Genomic DNA, 17,863 nt, shown 5'->3' on the forward strand with positions numbered 1-17,863 from the left:
AGATTTATGGTAATGAACTGTTTACAGCCCCAAGTTCCTGTGCATCAGAGAGAGAGAGAGAGAGAGAGAGAGAGAGAGAGAGAGAGAGAGAGAGAGAGAGAGAGAGAGAGAGAGAGAGAGAGAGAGAGGAATATATATGCAGAGCGAAACCTTTCGAGACGTGATTCTGGGAATCTACCCCAAAGCTCAAGTCTAAAATTAAAATCGGCTTCAAATTTGCTCAAATATTCGAATTCATGTGCAAACATCTATACGCATCTCTCTCTCTCTCTCTCTCTCTCTCTCTCTCTCTCTCTCTCTCTCTCTCTCTCTCTCGTTGCTGCCCGTGATGCATTAACGGACAGCCTTTGGTCCGATATCCTGTGTTCTTCAGGGTGTTGTCAGGTCAGAGACGCGGAAACTAAAGGCAGGAGGAGTAGAGTGTGTGGACCCCCCAGCAACACACACACACGGCCTCGCCCTTAAACTAGCTCCTAGCCAACAAGATAAGGGCGACTGGCCTGCTTCTCCTTCCCACTCTCTGACACTTAATTTAGTCGCCGTTAAGAAATCAGGGTAAAAAAGTGGACTAATGACTTTTCTCATTTCTTCGCTAAGCACGGCTCTTTCAATTTTCATTTAATTTCGTGAACAAACAAACAGATGATTTTCTTCAATCTTCGTCTTTTATCTTCATTCATTTCCTTACGTCACAGGTACAGGGGATGTCTATCTATCTATCTTTAGGTCATCTTCTTCACCTCATAAGTGCCTGGCTATAACAGCGTCCTCCTATGTATAAGGCGAGACCCAGCTTTTCAAGATGCAGCTAATTAGAGTCCAATTAGCCGGGGCCTCAATGAACCACGTCCTAATATATTACGAGAAACAAGTTCTCTTTCTGAGAACTTATAAGGATCTGTATTTCTTTTTTTTTTTTTTCTCCAGGGCTACATTATTTCTGTCCTTTTTTTAAAGGCGTTCTATCGTAATCTTTTTGAGCATGAATATTTTTTTTCACGGTACTACAATATTTCTTTCTGTCCTGTTCGTACTTCTTCGTTCTTGGCTTAGTGAATGTTGTGTCGCAGCCTCCGCCTCATCTCTGACTGTGAGAGGGCTGTGTCACAGCCTTCGCTTCATCCTTGGCTACGTGAAGGCTGTGGCACATCCTCCATAACGTCCCTGTCTATATGAAGGCTATGGCACAGCCCCCATATCGTCCTTGGCCATGTGAAGGCTGTGGCACGGCCTCCATATCGTCCTTGGTCATGTGAAGGCTGTGGCACAGCCTCCATATCGTCCTTGGCCATATGAAGGCTGTGGCACAGCCTCCATATCGTCCTTGGTCATGTGAAGGCTGTGGCACGGCCTCCATATCGTCCTTGGTCATGTGAAGGCTGTGGCACAGCCCCCATATCGTCCTTGGTCATGTGAAGGCTGTGGCACAGCCTCCATATCGTCCTTGGTCATGTGAAGGCTGTGGCACAGCCTCCATATCGTCCTTGGCCATGTGAAGGCTGTGGCACAGCCTCCATACCGTCCTTGGTCATGTGAAGGCTGTGGCACAGCCCCCATATCGTCCTTGGTCATGTGAAGGCTGTGGCACGGCCTCCATATCGTCCTTGGTCATGTGAAGGCTGTGGCACAGCCTCCATATCGTCCTTGGCCATGTGAAGGCTATGGGACAGCCCCCATATCGTCCTTGGTCATGTGAAGGCTATGGCAAGGCCTCCATAACGTCCTTGGCCATGTGAAGGCTGTGGCACAGCCTCCATATCGTCTTTGGCCATGTGAAGGCTGTGGCACGGCCTCCATATCGTCCTTGGCCATGTGAAGGCTGTGGCACGGCCTCCATATCGTCTTTGGCCATGTGAAGGCTGTGGCACAGCCTCCATATCGTCTTTGGCCATGTGAAGGCTGTGGCACGGCCTCCATATCGTCCTTGGTCATGTGAAGGCTATGGAACAGCCCCCATATCGTCCTTGGTCATGTGAAGGCTGTGACACATCCTCCATATCGTCCCTGTCTATATGAAGGCTATGGCACAGCCCCCATATCGTCCTTGGCCATGTGAAGGCTGTGGCACAGCCTCCATATCGTCCTTGGCCATGTGAAGGCTGTGGCACATCCTCCATATCGTCCTTGGTCATGTGAAGGCTGTGGCACGGCCTCCATATCGTCCTTGGTCATGTGAAGGCTGTGGCACATCCTCCATATCGTCCCTGTCTATATGAAGGCTATGGCACAGCCCCCATATCGTCCTTGGTCATGTGAAGGCTGTGGCACGGCCTCCATATCGTCCTTGGCCATGTGAAGGCTGTGGCACGGCCTCCATATCGTCCTTGGTCATGTGAAGGCTATGGCACAGCCCCCATATCGTCCTTGGTCATGTGAAGGCTGTGGCACAGCCTCCATATCGTCCTTGGTCATGTGAAGGCTATGGCACAGCACCCATATCGTCCTTGGCCATGTGAAGGCTGTGGCACAGCCCCCATATCGTCCTTGGCCATGTGAAGGCTGTGGCACATCCTCCATATCGTTCCTGTCTATATGAAGGCTGTGGCACAGCCCCCATATCGTCCTTGGTCATGTGAAGGCTATGGCACAGCCCCCATATCGTCCTTGGCCATGTGAAGGCTGTGGCACATCCTCCATATCGTTCCTGTCTATATGAAGGCTGTGGCACAGCCCCCATATCGTCCTTGGTCATGTGAAGGCTATGGCACAGCCTCCATATCGTCCTTGGCCATGTGAAGGCTGTGGCACGGCCTCCATATCGTCTTTGGCCATGTGAAGGCTGTGGCACGGCCTCCATATCGTCCTTGGCTATGTGAAGGCTGTGGCACAGCCTCCATATCGTCCTTGGCCATGTGAAGGCTGTGGCACAGCCCCCATATCGTCCTTCGCCATGTGAAGGCTGTGGCACAGCCTCCATAACATCCTTGGTCATGTGAAGGCTGTGGCACATCCTCCATACCGTCCCTGTCTATATGAAGGCTATGGCACAGCCCCCATATCGTCCTTGGCCATGTGAAGGCTGTGGCACAGCTCCGTCTCGGGGGCTTATATGAACACAAATCACCAGAGACATCCCTCTCTTCCTGCATCTTCTCCCCTCACTGCTGTCTGCCTGCATCCCTCCCTCACTCTCTCTTTCTTCCAGCAGAATCTCCTATCTTTCCATATCTCCCCCTGCCTCTCTTCTTCTTGCTTCCTGTCTATTCCTTTCCCCTCTACACTTCCCTAAATAAGGCACGATGTTTACCTAGTCGGTCAGGAACATACATGATGGATCGCGTGGTACCACTCACCCTACACGCACCAGACCCACCTCGCCCTTGAGGAAGTCCCTTCTCTCCAGCATTTTTGATCTCGTGTGTTACACTCTCTCCAGGTGGACCTAGCACCCTCATCAACTCTCTTCCTCATTTTAATGTTTCCCTTCTACTTCAGTGATTCTAAATCTCTCTCTCTCTCTCTCTCTCTCTCTCTCTCTCTCTCTCTCTCTCTCTCTCTCTCTCTCTCTCTCTCTCCTATGTTTTTTTTATTGCAACTTTCACTATCTACTCTTGTTCAAATTTTATTTTCTTCCTTTCTTTCTTTTTCTTCCCTGCCTGACTACACGCACAACAAAGGAAGCTTCCCTTAGGAGTGACCAGCCTTGCCCCCCCTCTCTCTCCCTTCTTCAAGACCTCACCCTCTTCCAACCTTGTCGCGCCCTCCAGTCCTTTCAACTCTACAACCTGCCGTGGGAGAACACCCACCCAACCAAATGGCTGACGGAGACAAACCCCGCCACGAGACTTACGACCCAGGTGGGAGCGACCTGGGAGACGGGAGAGACGACCCTGGGCCAGTCTGTGACTGTGGTGGGGACGACCATGGGCCAGCCTGCGGCGGTGGGGACGAATTTGGGCCAGCCTGCGACAGTGGGGACGAGTATGGGACAATGTGTGACGATGGAGAAGGCACTGGGCCAGCCTGTGACAGTGGGGACGAGTATGGGACAATGTGTGACGATGGAGAAGGCACTGGGCCAGCCTGCGACAGTGGGGACGAGTTTGGGACAATGTGTGACGATGGAGAAGGCACTGGGCCAGCCTGCGACAGTGGGGACGAGTCTGGGACAATGTGTGACGATGGAGAAGGCACTGGGCCAGCCTGTGACAGTGGGGACGAGTCTGGGACAGTCTATGGCGATGGAGAAAACAAAATGAACCGGCCTGTAAAACGGAGCGAACGATGTGGACCAGCCTGTGACTTTGTGCATAGGGCGGCCCTTCACACTAATTGCTTCCCTTTCTGTCCAATCTTTCAGTCGCATTCGGACTCACAACTGCATGTTACAGTGCGAGTTCCTGTAATCATTGGCACGTATGAGTTCCTGTAATCATTGGCACATATGAGTTCCTGTAATAACTGATAAAGTAAGGGTTACTGTCACCATGATCTCGTTTTCAAGCGATTCACTCATTAATATGCTGATTCTCGACTCCCCTATTCCGGTACAATAAGAGCTCCTGTAACTGCAGCTCATGTGTCAGTGACTCATGAATTCAAAGGTTCTCATGGGCCTAAAACATCAAACAAGCAGTGATTCCACCTATCATACTGAGGATTCACCAATCTACGTTGACAGCAACACACACACACACACACAACAAAGACACACAGGCAATTTTTTTTCCTCTCCTTTCTCTTCAAACTCGGAGGCGAACTTCAACACCAGCGCGCAACATTCTTCTAACAGGAGAGAGAGAGAGAGAGAGAGAGAGAGAGAGAGAGAGAGAGAGAGAGAGAGAGAGAGAGAGAGAGAGAGAGAGAGAGAGAGAGAGAGAGAGATCGTATCTTTCCGCTAACTTTTGCAAGTCCACGCTTCTGAGCTCTGACATTTACCTTACAAACAAATACGGTGATAACAATTACGTTGTTACGAAGCACGGGACAGTGAAGAGAGGAGGAGGAGGAGGAGGAGGAGGAGGAGGAGGAGGAGGAGGAGGAGGTTAGAGGCAGGACGGCACGTAACAGAAAATAATGAACAAACACAGGAACAAGCGGCACAATAACACATATACAGGGTGTGGGGTGTGTAGAGGGAGGGAGGACCATCACCGTACGAAGACCTGTTGTTGCTGCTGCCACTGTGTGTATCTCGTCAGAGGCAAGGCTTTCAGTCACCCTGCTCTCTCTCTCTCTCTCTTTTTTTTTTCTGATGTTACCTCCGACTCTTCCCTGAATATGGAAGGAATGAAACGTCGCAAAGTTATCTGCCCGAGGACAATAAGAAAAGAATTCCCTCCTCAATGGCACAAGGGTGGAAACCTAACGACGTACAAAGATGGTGTATCAAAAACCTTCGCCTTTCGTCCACCGAGGACTACAATATATAAGGGACTCGCAGGAATACAGAAAAAAAAAAAAAAGAGATTTAATAATGTTGAGAGCGAATGTCAGGGAGACTGCTACAGAGCAAAACAAACCTACATATATATCATGGAAAACTTACAAACACACGGTAAGATAAGCTAATATACCTCGCCTTTCCCCAGAGTTATCTAAGTTAGGACACAATGATATGCTCGGTCTACAAAGCAGTAGTCAGGTCTGAATGCAAGACGTCATAACTGTAGACAACGGGAGACCTTCTATAGAAACCTAAGAGGCAGATGATTCGTTAGAAAAGAAAAAAAATTGCTGCGAACATTAGCATTCTGGAACGTTACAGTGCCAAAACTGGTAAAGTTCATTACGGCCGTCAGAGAGGGTCGTCCATGTCCGTAAAAAGGGCACCCCTGCTAGCTTCATTAGGCCAGCTAAGTGAAAGACCATATCCCCAGACGTGGACACCACTAGTAAACTCATTAACCCTGTCAGTGAACCATATCCCCAGACATGGACACCTCTACTAAACTCATTAACCCTGTCAGTGAGAGCCAGGTTCCCTGACACGGACACCTCCTGTTCGCTCATTAACCCCTGTCAGTTAGGGCCAGGTCCCACGACACGGACACCCTCTGTACGCTCATTAAATTAGTCAGTTAGGGCCATATCCCCAGACACAGACACCCGTAGTAACTTCATTATGGCTGTCAGTGAGGGTCAGGTCCCAGGACACGGACACCCCCTGTAAACACATTAACCCTGTCAGTTAGAGGCCAGGTCCCTAGGACGTAGACACCCCTTGGGAGTCTCGAGCCGAGGTACAATCTGTCGGATGGCTTAGGTCTGTTACATCTGTGGCGCTTTACCACAATGTCTACAACCGAAGTAACCACCGCATCCCAATCTAGGTACACACAATTATCTAACACCCAGGGGTAGGACGATCGGCCGGGGGTGGGGCGTGCTGTGCACCGCCGTCTGCTCACCCACTCCCGTGGAAAATCGAACAGCGGATCAGTGCAAGCAAATGTCAGCGACGGTAACCTCAACCAGGAATGTATGTCGTCTATAATCACAGTGATGATTCTTGTCCCTACGAGGGCTTAATTACTCTCATCATCATCATATATAACATAACTGGACCAGAATTACATGACGGGCGGCCAGATGGTTTCCATCTACGGTTGTTCGTCAAACACACACACATACACACACACACACACATACACACAACCAAAGCTACTTCCCCCTGTACAACCATTTCCCATCAAAGTTATACACCAGTTTAATTAACACCACAATCGAGCCAGTTTAAAATTAATCTGGATGTAATTTGGAATTCTTTTTACCATAATAACTCATATCGCATGTGAATCTCCCCTCTATTAGTTTTCACTTAAGGGATTTTACTTTATAGCAAAAGTTCTCTCCAATCAAAACTCTTCTTCCACTGTAAATAATCAGCCCCCCCAAGATGAGCAAGATGATGGGAGAGAGAGAGAGAGAGAGAGAGAGAGAGAGAGAGAGAGAGAGAGAGAGAGAGAGAGAGAGAGAGAGAGAGAGAGAGAGAGAGATGGATGGTGGGGAAGGGGGGAATGTTTCCATGGCTTCGTCCCCGACTCCTCATTCATGAGGCACAGTGGGGAAAATTTTCATGGGCTTCTTCCAGCCTTGGAGTCTACTATTTCCGGGATGTCAGTTTTATGGTCCCATTTACCAAGCCAGCCCCTTTTGGAAGACAAAGGCGTTAACTCGGTCCCCCTTACTGCCACCATTAAGAGGTGGCAGTCCTTTCTTGCTATACCCTTTGAATGGTGTTCGATGGAAGCCTCCCCTTGTCCCTTTACCTTGCAGACTGTCAATGGAAAGCGAACTTGAGGCATTTCCTTTTCTGTCTTTCGTCTTTCTTTTCTCCTCTCTCTTTTTCTGTGGACCCATTTCTGAGGGCGCTAATGGGGTACAGACCCTCAGCTCCCGTGAGGCCCCTTCTCCAGGTACTTGTGTTATCGTCGGCCTATTGTGGGAAGTGCCATTATTTACCTCCAGCCATTATGTGAGGTGTCGTTACTTTCATCAACCCATTGTCGAGAGGAGTGTGCCATTATTTTCATGCGCCCACTTGAAGAACTGCAAAACTATCTCCGACACAATGAGTGGTTTCCTGGGAGCCTCCGACACGTCGTGCAATAACGACTTGTGAGATACGATGCTACAATGGCCACACTTCCACCACGGATGACTAACTCATCTTCGGTGAAAAATTCAAATCATGTAACTACCAATCAAATAACCTCCGTTAATAACACTATATATATATATATATATATATATATATATATATATATATATATATATATATATATATATATATATATAAGTTTGTTGAGTATTCCTGGTAAATTATATGGGAGGGTATTGATTGAGAGGGTGAAGGCATGTACAGAGCATCAGATTGGGGAAGAGCAGTGTGGTTTCAGAAGTGGTAGAGGATGTGTGGATCAGGTGTTTGCTTTGAAGAATGTATGTGAGAAATACTTAGAAAAGCAAATGGATTTGTATGTAGCATTTATGGATCTGGAGAAGGCATATGATAGAGTTGATAGAGATGCTCTGTGGAAGGTATTAAGAATATATGGTGTGGGAGGAAAGTTGTTAGAAGCAGTGAAAAGTTTTTATTGAGGATGTAAGGCATGTGTATGTGTAGGAAGAGAGGAAAGTGATTGGTTCTCAGTGAATGTAGGTTTGCGGCAGGGGTGTGTGATGTCTCCATGGTTGTTTAATTTGTTTATGAATGGGGTTGTTAGGGAGGTAAATGCAAGAGTTTTGGAAAGAGGGGCAAGTATGAAGTCTGTTGGGGATGAGAGAGCTTGGGAAGTGAGTCAGTTGTTGTTCGCTGATGATACAGCGCTGGTGGCTGATTCATGTGAGAAACTGCAGAAGCTGGTGACTGAGTTTGGTAAAGTGTGTGGAAGAAGAAAGTTAAGAGTAAATGTGAATAAGAGCAAGGTTATTAGGTACAGTAGGGTTGAGGGTCAAGTCAATTGGGAGGTGAGTTTGAATGGAGAAAAACTGGAGGAAGTGAAGTGTTTTAGATATCTGGGAGTGGATCTGGCAGCGGATGGAACCATGGAAGCGGAAGTGGATCATAGGGTGGGGGAGGGGGCGAAAATTCTGGGGGCCTTGAAGAATGTGTGGAAGTCGAGAACATTATCTCGGAAAGCAAAAATGGGTATGTTTGAAGGAATAGTGGTTCCAACAATGTTGTATGGTTGCGAGGCGTGGGCTATGGATAGAGTTGTGCGCAGGAGGATGGATGTGCTGGAAATGAGATGTTTGAGGACAATGTGTGGTGTGAGGTGGTTTGATCGAGTGAGTAACGTAAGGGTAAGAGAGATGTGTGGAAATAAAAAGAGCGTGGTTGAGAGAGCAGAAGAGGGTGTTTTGAAGTGGTTTGGGCACATGGAGAGGATGAGTGAGGAAAGATTGACCAAGAGGATATATGTGTCGGAGGTGGAGGGAGCAAGGAGAAGAGGGAGACCAAATTGGAGGTGGAAAGATGGAGTGAAAAAGATTTTGTGTGATCAGGGCCTGAACATGCAGGAGGGTGAAAGGAGGGCAAGGAATAGAGTGAATTGGAGCGATGTGGTATACCGGGGTTGACGTGCTGTCAGTGGATTGAATCAAGGCATGTGAAGCGTCTGGGGTAAACCATGGAAAGCTGTGTAGGTATGTATATTTGCGTGTGTGGACGTATGTATATACATGTGTATGGGGGGGGGGTTGGGCCATTTCTTTCATCTGTTTCCTTGCGCTACCTCGCAAACGCGGGAGACAGCGACAAAGTATAAAAAAAAAAAAAAAGAAATATATATATATATATATATATATATATATATATATATATATATATATATATATATATATATATATATATATATATATATATATATATATATATATTCCTAATAGTCCACGGGGAAAATGAAACACGAAAAGTTCCCAAGTGCACTTTCGTGTAATAATCACATCATCAGGGGAGACACAAGAGAGAAACATAACAGTCAGTTGATATACATCGAAGAGAAGAAGCTAGGACGCCATTTGGTAAACATGTGATTGTCCAAAACAATCTATATATATATATATATATATATCAAGGATCAGGAAGGTTAGGTTGGGGAGGAGTTGATGCATTGAGGGCGGGCGGCGATTCGCCCCCCCCACAAGACCCGCGCTATTATCCTCTGACGGCCTGTATTAACTGCGGCTTTGTTGTGGCTCCACCGCTCACCTGATGGCCTGGAAATGGCACCCCCCTTTACCATCCCCCGGCAGGTCTTCCCGAGTCTCATGCTATCGCTTAATTCCTCCGCCTCGTGCTCGACACACACATACACACACGTCACACACGGGGGAATGTCGGGGTTTGGTGTTGTGAAATATGACGGTGACAGAGGGCTCGATCAGCGTGGGCTCCAGTGAGGAGGAAGAGCAGCTATTAGCAGACAAAAGACACCCCCACTGTGAGGCGGGGGAATTGGTACGAGCCACAGAGGGAGGCGATGAAGTCCTCTTGAACAGTCGCCACAACCTCTCGCGGACCCTGGGGGCGTCTGGTCTTTGATTCCCGCGACTTAGCGTGTGTGCAGTTACACCCAAATTAATTCCATGATGTCTAGGATGCACTTAATTGCCATTGAGAACTCGAAAAGGGGACAGAATTCCTTCAGAGGGAAAAGGGGAGGAGGGGGAAGGACTCGTTTTAAAAGAGACATCTTACGCAATTCGTTATACATTAACCATTTCCGTTTCTTCTGTTCTCGCTCAAAAACAACGGTTGAAATTTTCTACTGGTTCAACAGTTTAACGGAAAACATTTCCGCTTATACATATTACATTTGACCTCCCTTTGTCACTGTACCCTCGGATGTAAATACCACTTATTAAAATAACTTTCATTCCAACGTTTCTCTCGCTTACAAAAAAATAAACTATATATATATATATATATATATATATATCATCCCTGATTATTGGGAAGAAACAATAATACCCACGTATCGCCTGCGTGTCGTAGGTGATTAAGAGGAGCGGAGGGCGGAGGGGGCTAGAAACCCTCCTCTTCTATCGTTACTCTCCCTCAGACAGGGTTGTGTTATCGTCAGTAGACGGAAAGAAGTGTCCTCGCTAAGGAACTTCTCGACCCAAGGGAGTCGATCATTTCCTTGTCCCTACATGGGCTCGTCTTCCAAGCAGCAGGAGCCCCGTAAAATAATCCTGACATTCAATATTAGTAACAACACTGCCTTCCTTCCCTTTCAGTCGCTGACATGGACACGATCACTTTCATTTACGTAAACATAATCTGGACTGAATAAGTTACGACAGGTAAAATAAATACGACAGGGAAAAAAGATGACGTACGAACCAATGATATTACACATACATGGGCTAGGACGAGACAAGAGCCTGTGTACACCGAACTGCTTCTAGAGAGACACTGTTTGCGGTGCCAAGCGGGTCACGGAAATCAGTCACTGCAAACATACAGCGTTACTGAGTATCTGACGGCACGATCCCAATAAGTTCTTCACAAGACGGGCTTACTTAAACCTACTTAAGTAACAATAAGTGAAATATGAAGATATCTTCAAAGCATAGCCTTCGGGAAATGAAGACCTTTGAAATCTATGATCTTTTTCCTTCAGAAAGACTTAATCCTCGTCGAGGCCAGGTCTTTGATATGAAAAAGAAGCAAAGATTAAAGGAAAGGAAAGAAGAAAGAGAAAAGGAGAGATATCTTGAGTTGTCATCAGACCAAATCTAATATCAACATGTACTCTATCCTCAGACGAGGAGTAGTAGCCTCTTGGGCACAATATAACAACCCTTTGAGCATGATGGCAGGCCCCTTGAACACGACGGTACGACCCTTGGGTATTACGGCATGGACTTAGACCTGACCCTTTGAGTGTCATGTCAAAGGCCGGGCCCAAAGGTTGTATCGTCGTGGGTAGAGTCATGTACTATTGTGCTCAATGAGCGTACCCTCGTGCCCGAGGAGAAAATGGAATTTCTCCTTCCTTCTGCAGCTACCCAGCCTTCTAGGGCGGACCGGAGGAGAAGAAGCCGAGAACAAGGAGCAGGCAAGAGGCCCTTTCCTGCAACACACACACACACACACACACACACACACACACACACACACACACACACACACGTGTCCCCAGCATTACACATGGGTCAACACTTACTGGGAAATACTACTCGTAGATTCTCTTCCTCCTCCCCGCCCTTGCACACGGCACTGCCAACATATCCGGCCTAAGCCAGAGCTGGTTGGTGCTCGAGAGTGGTGGGTGGGTAAGTTGGCTGGGTGAGTGGGTGGGTAAGTTGGTTGTTTGGTCGGTACAGGCGCTGGGGAAAGGACGTAAGAGGGCTGAAACTAGGGACTAGGGGGTGGGGGAAAAAAAAGGTATATAGGGTTGATAGCTAGTACTGAGGATTGGTATAGACTTGTATAGGGCTGGTTACTAGATCTGAGGACTAGGGAAACAAGTTTAGAAGAGTGAGAGGTGGGAGACCTGTACGGTGGGACGAGAACAACAGCTAGGGCCAAGTGGTATATTTAAGAGCATGAGCATCAGTCACTGCTTCAGGAGAGGCACAAAGAGCTCAGGTGGGGATGTGAATAGCACCGGGCGGTCTAGACAGCGGATCTAGGGCGGCTGGGCGATGAACTGGGAGGAGAGGAGCAGGTGAGGGGTGGGGTGTGGTTCTGATGTGGAGATGTGTCAGGGACCTGGGGTTAGAGAGAGAGAGAGAGAGAGAGAGAGAGAGAGAGAGAGAGAGAGAGAGAGAGAGAGAGAGAGAGAGAGAGAGAGAGAGAGAGAGAGAGCAGTATTTATCACTACCAAGCGGCACACTCCCCTTCCCTACCTGCCACACATCAAACACTAGCCATGGTCAGGCCCCGCTATCACCCACACTCCTGCTACTGCTGCTGTTCTGGCCCCCGGCACACACCTCCAACACTGTCTCCGTCCACGCTCGCTACATACCTCCAACACTGTCTCCGTCCACGCTACATACCTCTAACACTGTCTCCGTCCACGCTACATACCTCCAACACTGTCTCCGTCCACGCTACATACTTCTAACACTGTCAGTCCACGCTACATACCTCCAACACTGTCTCCGTCCACGCTATACAATGCAAACACTGTCTCCATCCCTCACTACACACCTCCAACACTGTTCTCACCTAAACCATCCACCTCTAACATTATCTCCCCATAAACAGTACATCTCCAACACTCTCCCCAAATACAATACATCTCCAACACTGTCTCCCTACACACCACAACACCCCCATGACTCCCTTTCCACACACCACAGACTTCCAACACTCCCCCTCACATCACACATCTCCAAAACTTTCTCCCCACAGCAGCAAAACACTCCCTCTACACACTACACCCCTTGCCTATAAACCTTAAACGAACATTCCTTAAGCTTTGGTATTCTTAGATGGGCACACGTACGGCAGTCTTCAGCTTAAGTGCTTGTCTGAAGCTTGAGGAGACGTATTTCTTCCTGTTACCCTCCCATGTCGATGTACCGTACCCACTGTACGCTATGCATTTCCCTCCACCTACCCATAGAGACGTAACCTTCGCCCATACCATCACATCTCGATAATCAATATTCTAAAGGTAACTCACTAAATTATGCCACTCCGAGAGGCTTCACGAAACACCCACAGGAATTATGAAAAAAAATAATTCTTAAAAATACCATCCAGGATCAAAGAACCATAAACATGTTTTGAATTGTGGTCTATGGAAAACGGCCTCTGAAGACAAACGGTGGCAGCGAGTGTGGTGGGCAGAAGACAGATGGTGGCAGCTCTCGTGGTGGGCTGAAGACAAGTGTTGGCAGCTTGCCTAGCGGGAAGAAAAGTGATGGCAGTCCGTGTGGTGGGCTGAGGAAAAGTAACGGCAGCTTGTGTGGTGGGCATAGGACAAGCGGTGGCAGCTTGTGTGGTGGGCATAGGACAAGTGGTGGCAGCTTGTGTGGTGGGCAGAGGACAAGTGGTGGCAGCTTGTGTGGTGGGCAGAGGACAAGTGGTGGCAGCCTGAGTGGTGGGCAGAGGACGCGGAGGGAATTGGTGGCCAGAGTCAGGTTTCCCGTGCAGGATATAACAATGCTGCGCTGTGATGGATCCCTTCATGCTGCTATTTTGTGCATGTATGTGTCTTACTGTACCTGCATGCATCTTCCTGTATGTGTAAGTGCCCGTATTGTGCGCACGCGTGCCTCTATAGGAGGATCAGTGGGATTAACTGAGGTCTGTCAGTGGATTGAGATCTCCCTGTGTTAAGAGGGGCCTGATGACCAGTGCCATCAAGAGCAATGTTAGTATTCCCTCTCTCTTCTTCTTCTTCTCCTTCCTCCTCCTCCAAAAGTTGAAAAAAAAAAAGAGCAGACATTTCAGTCACAGACACCAAGTGCCAGGTGACACCAGGAGCCTCATGACACTAGTGAGGCCATACGAAACCAGAAGCCCAAATGACACCAAGAACCATTAGACACCATGGGAGCCACAAGACACCACAGGGCACACAACAGGGAGCAACATGACACCAAGGGCTACAAGTCACGAAGGGAGCCACATGACACCTAAGGACCACGATACCAACGGCCCACGTGACACCATGGGGCCATGAGACACCAGGCGCCACCATCCCCGGTGTCGCGACCAAAATGAAGTCATAACATGTGCATCAAGTCGAGGACAGAGGCAGGCCGAGCTGGGCCGGGCCGCACAATGTTATTAGATAAACAAACGTCTCTGACACATGACACAAGGCACACCGGCAGCTGCAGGAAGTGTCACACAGGAGGTGGCTGCACCGGTAAGAGGGGCGAAAGTTACCTCACTTTCACGGGTGAAGTCGCCTGTACCGACATGCGAACTCCATCTCGGAAACTTCGGCAGAATTTTCTCTCGACTCTTTGTTTTCACAACGACGGCGACGAGCAGCACTTGAAAATTATCCAGTGGAGCACCGCACGAGAAAACCACGACCGACGGTGAAGCCACCACGACACTTGAAGCCAACGACAGGCGTCCACTGATCATCTAACTAAAGTCCTTTCCTCGTTTTCTTCTACTTTTTAATTTACATTCTTTTTCACGTCACTTTTCAGGTGGTTCTGACGACCTCTCGACCACGAAGGTGCGACGACCCTTGAGCACACGACCCTTGAGCAGCATGAGAGTCTGCACCTCTAACCTAACCCAAGACCCACGGGTCGCACCTTTGTGCTTCGAGGCTTAGTACCGTCAGGCTCTAGGTGTCGTACCGTCGTGCTCACGGGGTCGTAACACAGAGCCTGACGGCAGCATCGTCGTGTGCTCGAGCACACACTCGCTAACACACGATGGCAGTGAGCGACAGCACGCAAGGTCTATCGCTACCACAATGTCTCAGACCTGGAGACTCGGCTGGGGTACCCAGCCCCCTTTAAAAGAGGAACTGGTGGGTGGGTGGGCAGACAGGCAGCAACCGCCCTCCACGACACTAGGCAAGAGAGGCACTGGCACTGGCACTCCCGGCTACCCAGGGGGCCATGTGGGGCATTACCTCACCCAAGGGCCCCTGCCAAAACCGGTGCCAAAAAGAAGAGGGTGAGGGAGTGTAGCAAGAGGCGGGCAGGTGTCTATGACAAACGTCGCTTCCCCTGATGGGCAACGTTGACGGAGGCGAACAAATATAGGCTGCTCAACGTTAGCCTTGTATATACATACATGAGAGAGAGAGAGAGAGAGAGAGAGAGAGAGAGAGAGAGAGAGAGAGAGAGAGAGAGAGAGAGAGAGAGAGAGAGAGAGAGAGAGAGAGAGAGAGAGACTTTCTACCGGCCTAAAAAAAAAAAGGACCTAAGACGATAATTTGAAAGTGTCAATCAAAAAATGAACCTTGCGAGGCCGTCACTCGCGCAACAAACCTGAGACAGACACACACAAACCAAGAAACACTTTCCCTACCACTGGTCACCCACGAGCCATCTGATACTTCAGGCTGACGAGGACAATCAGGTAAGTCAGACGTGTCCCATACGCTGCAATGAGCCCAGCAAGCTAACCCCTTGGGCCCCAGCCACACCACCAACAGATGACCCCCTCCATAAAAGGGACCCCCATAAACAGCCGAGCCGTCGAAGTCAAGAAGCTTTGACGCTCCGTCTACTCTCTCCCGCCAGTTAGTCCCCTCCCAAGCTGAGCCCAAGCTGAGCCCAAGCTGAGCCCAAGCTGAGCTCAAGCTGAGGTAGATCATTCATAAGTTACCCCGGGCTTGGTCAGGATTTAACCCTTAGCTACCTAGATTAACATAACGAGACAAGTCGAATCTAACCCCGTTCGTTACCAGGGGGCTCTCTGCTCTGCTCTGTTTGGACCATCTCCCTGCCATGATGCTGCACCTGACGGCGCGGCGCTGGTACTCCTCCAGGAGTCTTCACTGTGGTGCCAGGGGGGTAGTCGTAGTGAGCGACAGTAAGGTTCCCAAGTGGTGAGGATGTGGAGTGGTTGCCTGATGACCTCAGCTCCAGTGGTGTGAGCATCACGCGTAAATGTGACCTTACAACTGGTGCTCGGAGGGTTAGGTGGGGTCCGTCAGACCACTCACCCTCCACAACTTGAGGCCACTCTAGTGGTGGGTTCGTTAGTGCCAGTGTGTTTCATCCCCCCCACCGTACGTCACACCCTCTTCCCCGGGTGGCGTAAATCCGTCATCACCAGACGACACGGTAGACGGGCGTTCACTTGCTCCTCGACCACACTTTGCTCCCGACTCGATTTATCGGCGGCCCGGTCCGTCCAGCTGGTCGGGCCGGGCTAGTAGACGGTTGGTTTGGCTGGCTACTAGCGGGAGGGTTGGGAGGCTGGCCAACACACATTCCACCTTCATTAACCAACACATACTTTTACAACCGACACCAACCAGCAATAACTGAGGCGGGTCGAGTGCACGGAGGGAGGAAATAAAGCCTTCCCCACACGGTTCCTTTAGGCAACTGACTGATAATTAACTCAGGGTCAAAAAAGAAAAAAAAAAGAAACGTTCACGGGGAAGAAAAAGACATACGTCTATACTTACATATTCATCCAAGGCTTCAGACTAAACGATGAAGGAAAATCCTCGAAGGATTACAAGAGCAAAGAGCCAGGCATGAAGGGAACGTCTGCGGGCCGGGTTTAGAGAACTCGGAAAACCACACAAGGTTTACCGGCAGACCTTGAATGCAAATTAAAGAAATGAAGAAGTGATACCTGCGTAGTGGTAACTCGTGGTACTGCTTGCTGCTGCAGGTCCCGTGATCAGTGCTGAACAACCCGAGATGATGGTCTGGTCCAGAGACCACGTTGTGAGGCGTGCTTCGCTACTGTGCAGTATGGTAGAGATTTAAGACATGACCTGGCTGAGGCAAGGGGACACAACATGTTGGGAGGGTGCGTGAGCCAGAGAGAAAGAGAGAGAGAGAGAGAGAGAGAGAGAGAGAGAGAGAGAGAGAGAGAGAGAGAGAGAGAGAGAGAGAGAGAGGATGTGTGTGTGTGTGTGTGTGTGTGTGTGTGTGTGTGTGTGTGTGTGTGTGTGTGTGTGTGTGTGTAGTGGAAACACACTCGACATCTAATCCTTTCATCAAGAGTAGAATTACCTCTTGCACCGGTCAATCATTATATCAGCTTCAAGAATGAAACAAAATATGCCTTTCCCTCGCCCAGACACAGATGTAGAGAAGTAAAAAGAAAATCAAATTCAAGAAAATAATAAAACACATAGATCTCCTCCCAGACGAGAGAGAGAGAGAGTACGTCAACCTGTTGAAAGAAACAAAAGACACCTCCTCCCAAACCAAAGAGAGCACGTCAAGTTTCATGATGGAAACAAAAGACATCTCCCACAACAGAGTACGTCAGATTCATGAGAAACAAAAGAGACCTCCCACAACACTGTAAGTCAGCTACATGAAAGAAACAAAGGACATCACCCAGACCAAAGAGAGCACGTCCGCTCCATGAAAGAAACAAAAGACATCTCCCAGACCCTAAACAGAGTCCGTGAGCTTCCGAGGAAGAAAAACAAAAGAAATGTCTCTCTTACGTGAACACGTCAACTTCATGAAAGTAAACAAAAGAGAATCTCCCAGACCAAACTGAGTCCGTCAACTTCATGAAAAAAAAAGAGAGAAATCAAATCTCCCACTCCAAAGCGCGTCAACTTCATATAATCTAACAGCGCGCCATTAAATTATCAACCATACGATGTCTGTCTAATACGTTAGCCTTATGCAGGGGGCCACACACTCAGTGACCCAAGAAAAAGACAAATACACATAAATAAAGTTTTCGCCAATTTACCAAACCTACAGTCTGACATGATGTACGGGGGGCGGAGAAAAACTTCATTACCCGGTAGTCTGTGCTGTTAATTAG

General features: G+C 48.7%; 1 protein-coding gene across 6 annotated transcripts in view; it reads right to left on the reverse strand.

Annotated features, from left to right (window-relative positions):
* Positions 1-17,863, reverse strand: part of LOC139765482 (uncharacterized) — an 843,718-nt gene that overhangs the window by 603,906 nt on the left and 221,949 nt on the right. The window contains exon 1 of one of the 6 annotated variants that reach the window (XM_071692903.1): positions 14,864-14,977. The exons of 3 other annotated variants lie outside the window; for them this stretch is intronic. The gene's annotated coding sequence lies outside the window, so the exon portion shown is untranslated. Of the gene's footprint in view, positions 1-14,863; positions 14,978-17,863 lie in introns of those variants that run through there. 2 more of the 6 variants (XM_071692904.1, XM_071692905.1) reach the window with 2 other exon arrangements.

The sequence above is a fragment of the Panulirus ornatus genome, chromosome 55, assembly GCF_036320965.1.
Source record: "Panulirus ornatus isolate Po-2019 chromosome 55, ASM3632096v1, whole genome shotgun sequence".
Taxonomy (NCBI): Eukaryota; Metazoa; Arthropoda; class Malacostraca; order Decapoda; family Palinuridae; genus Panulirus; species Panulirus ornatus.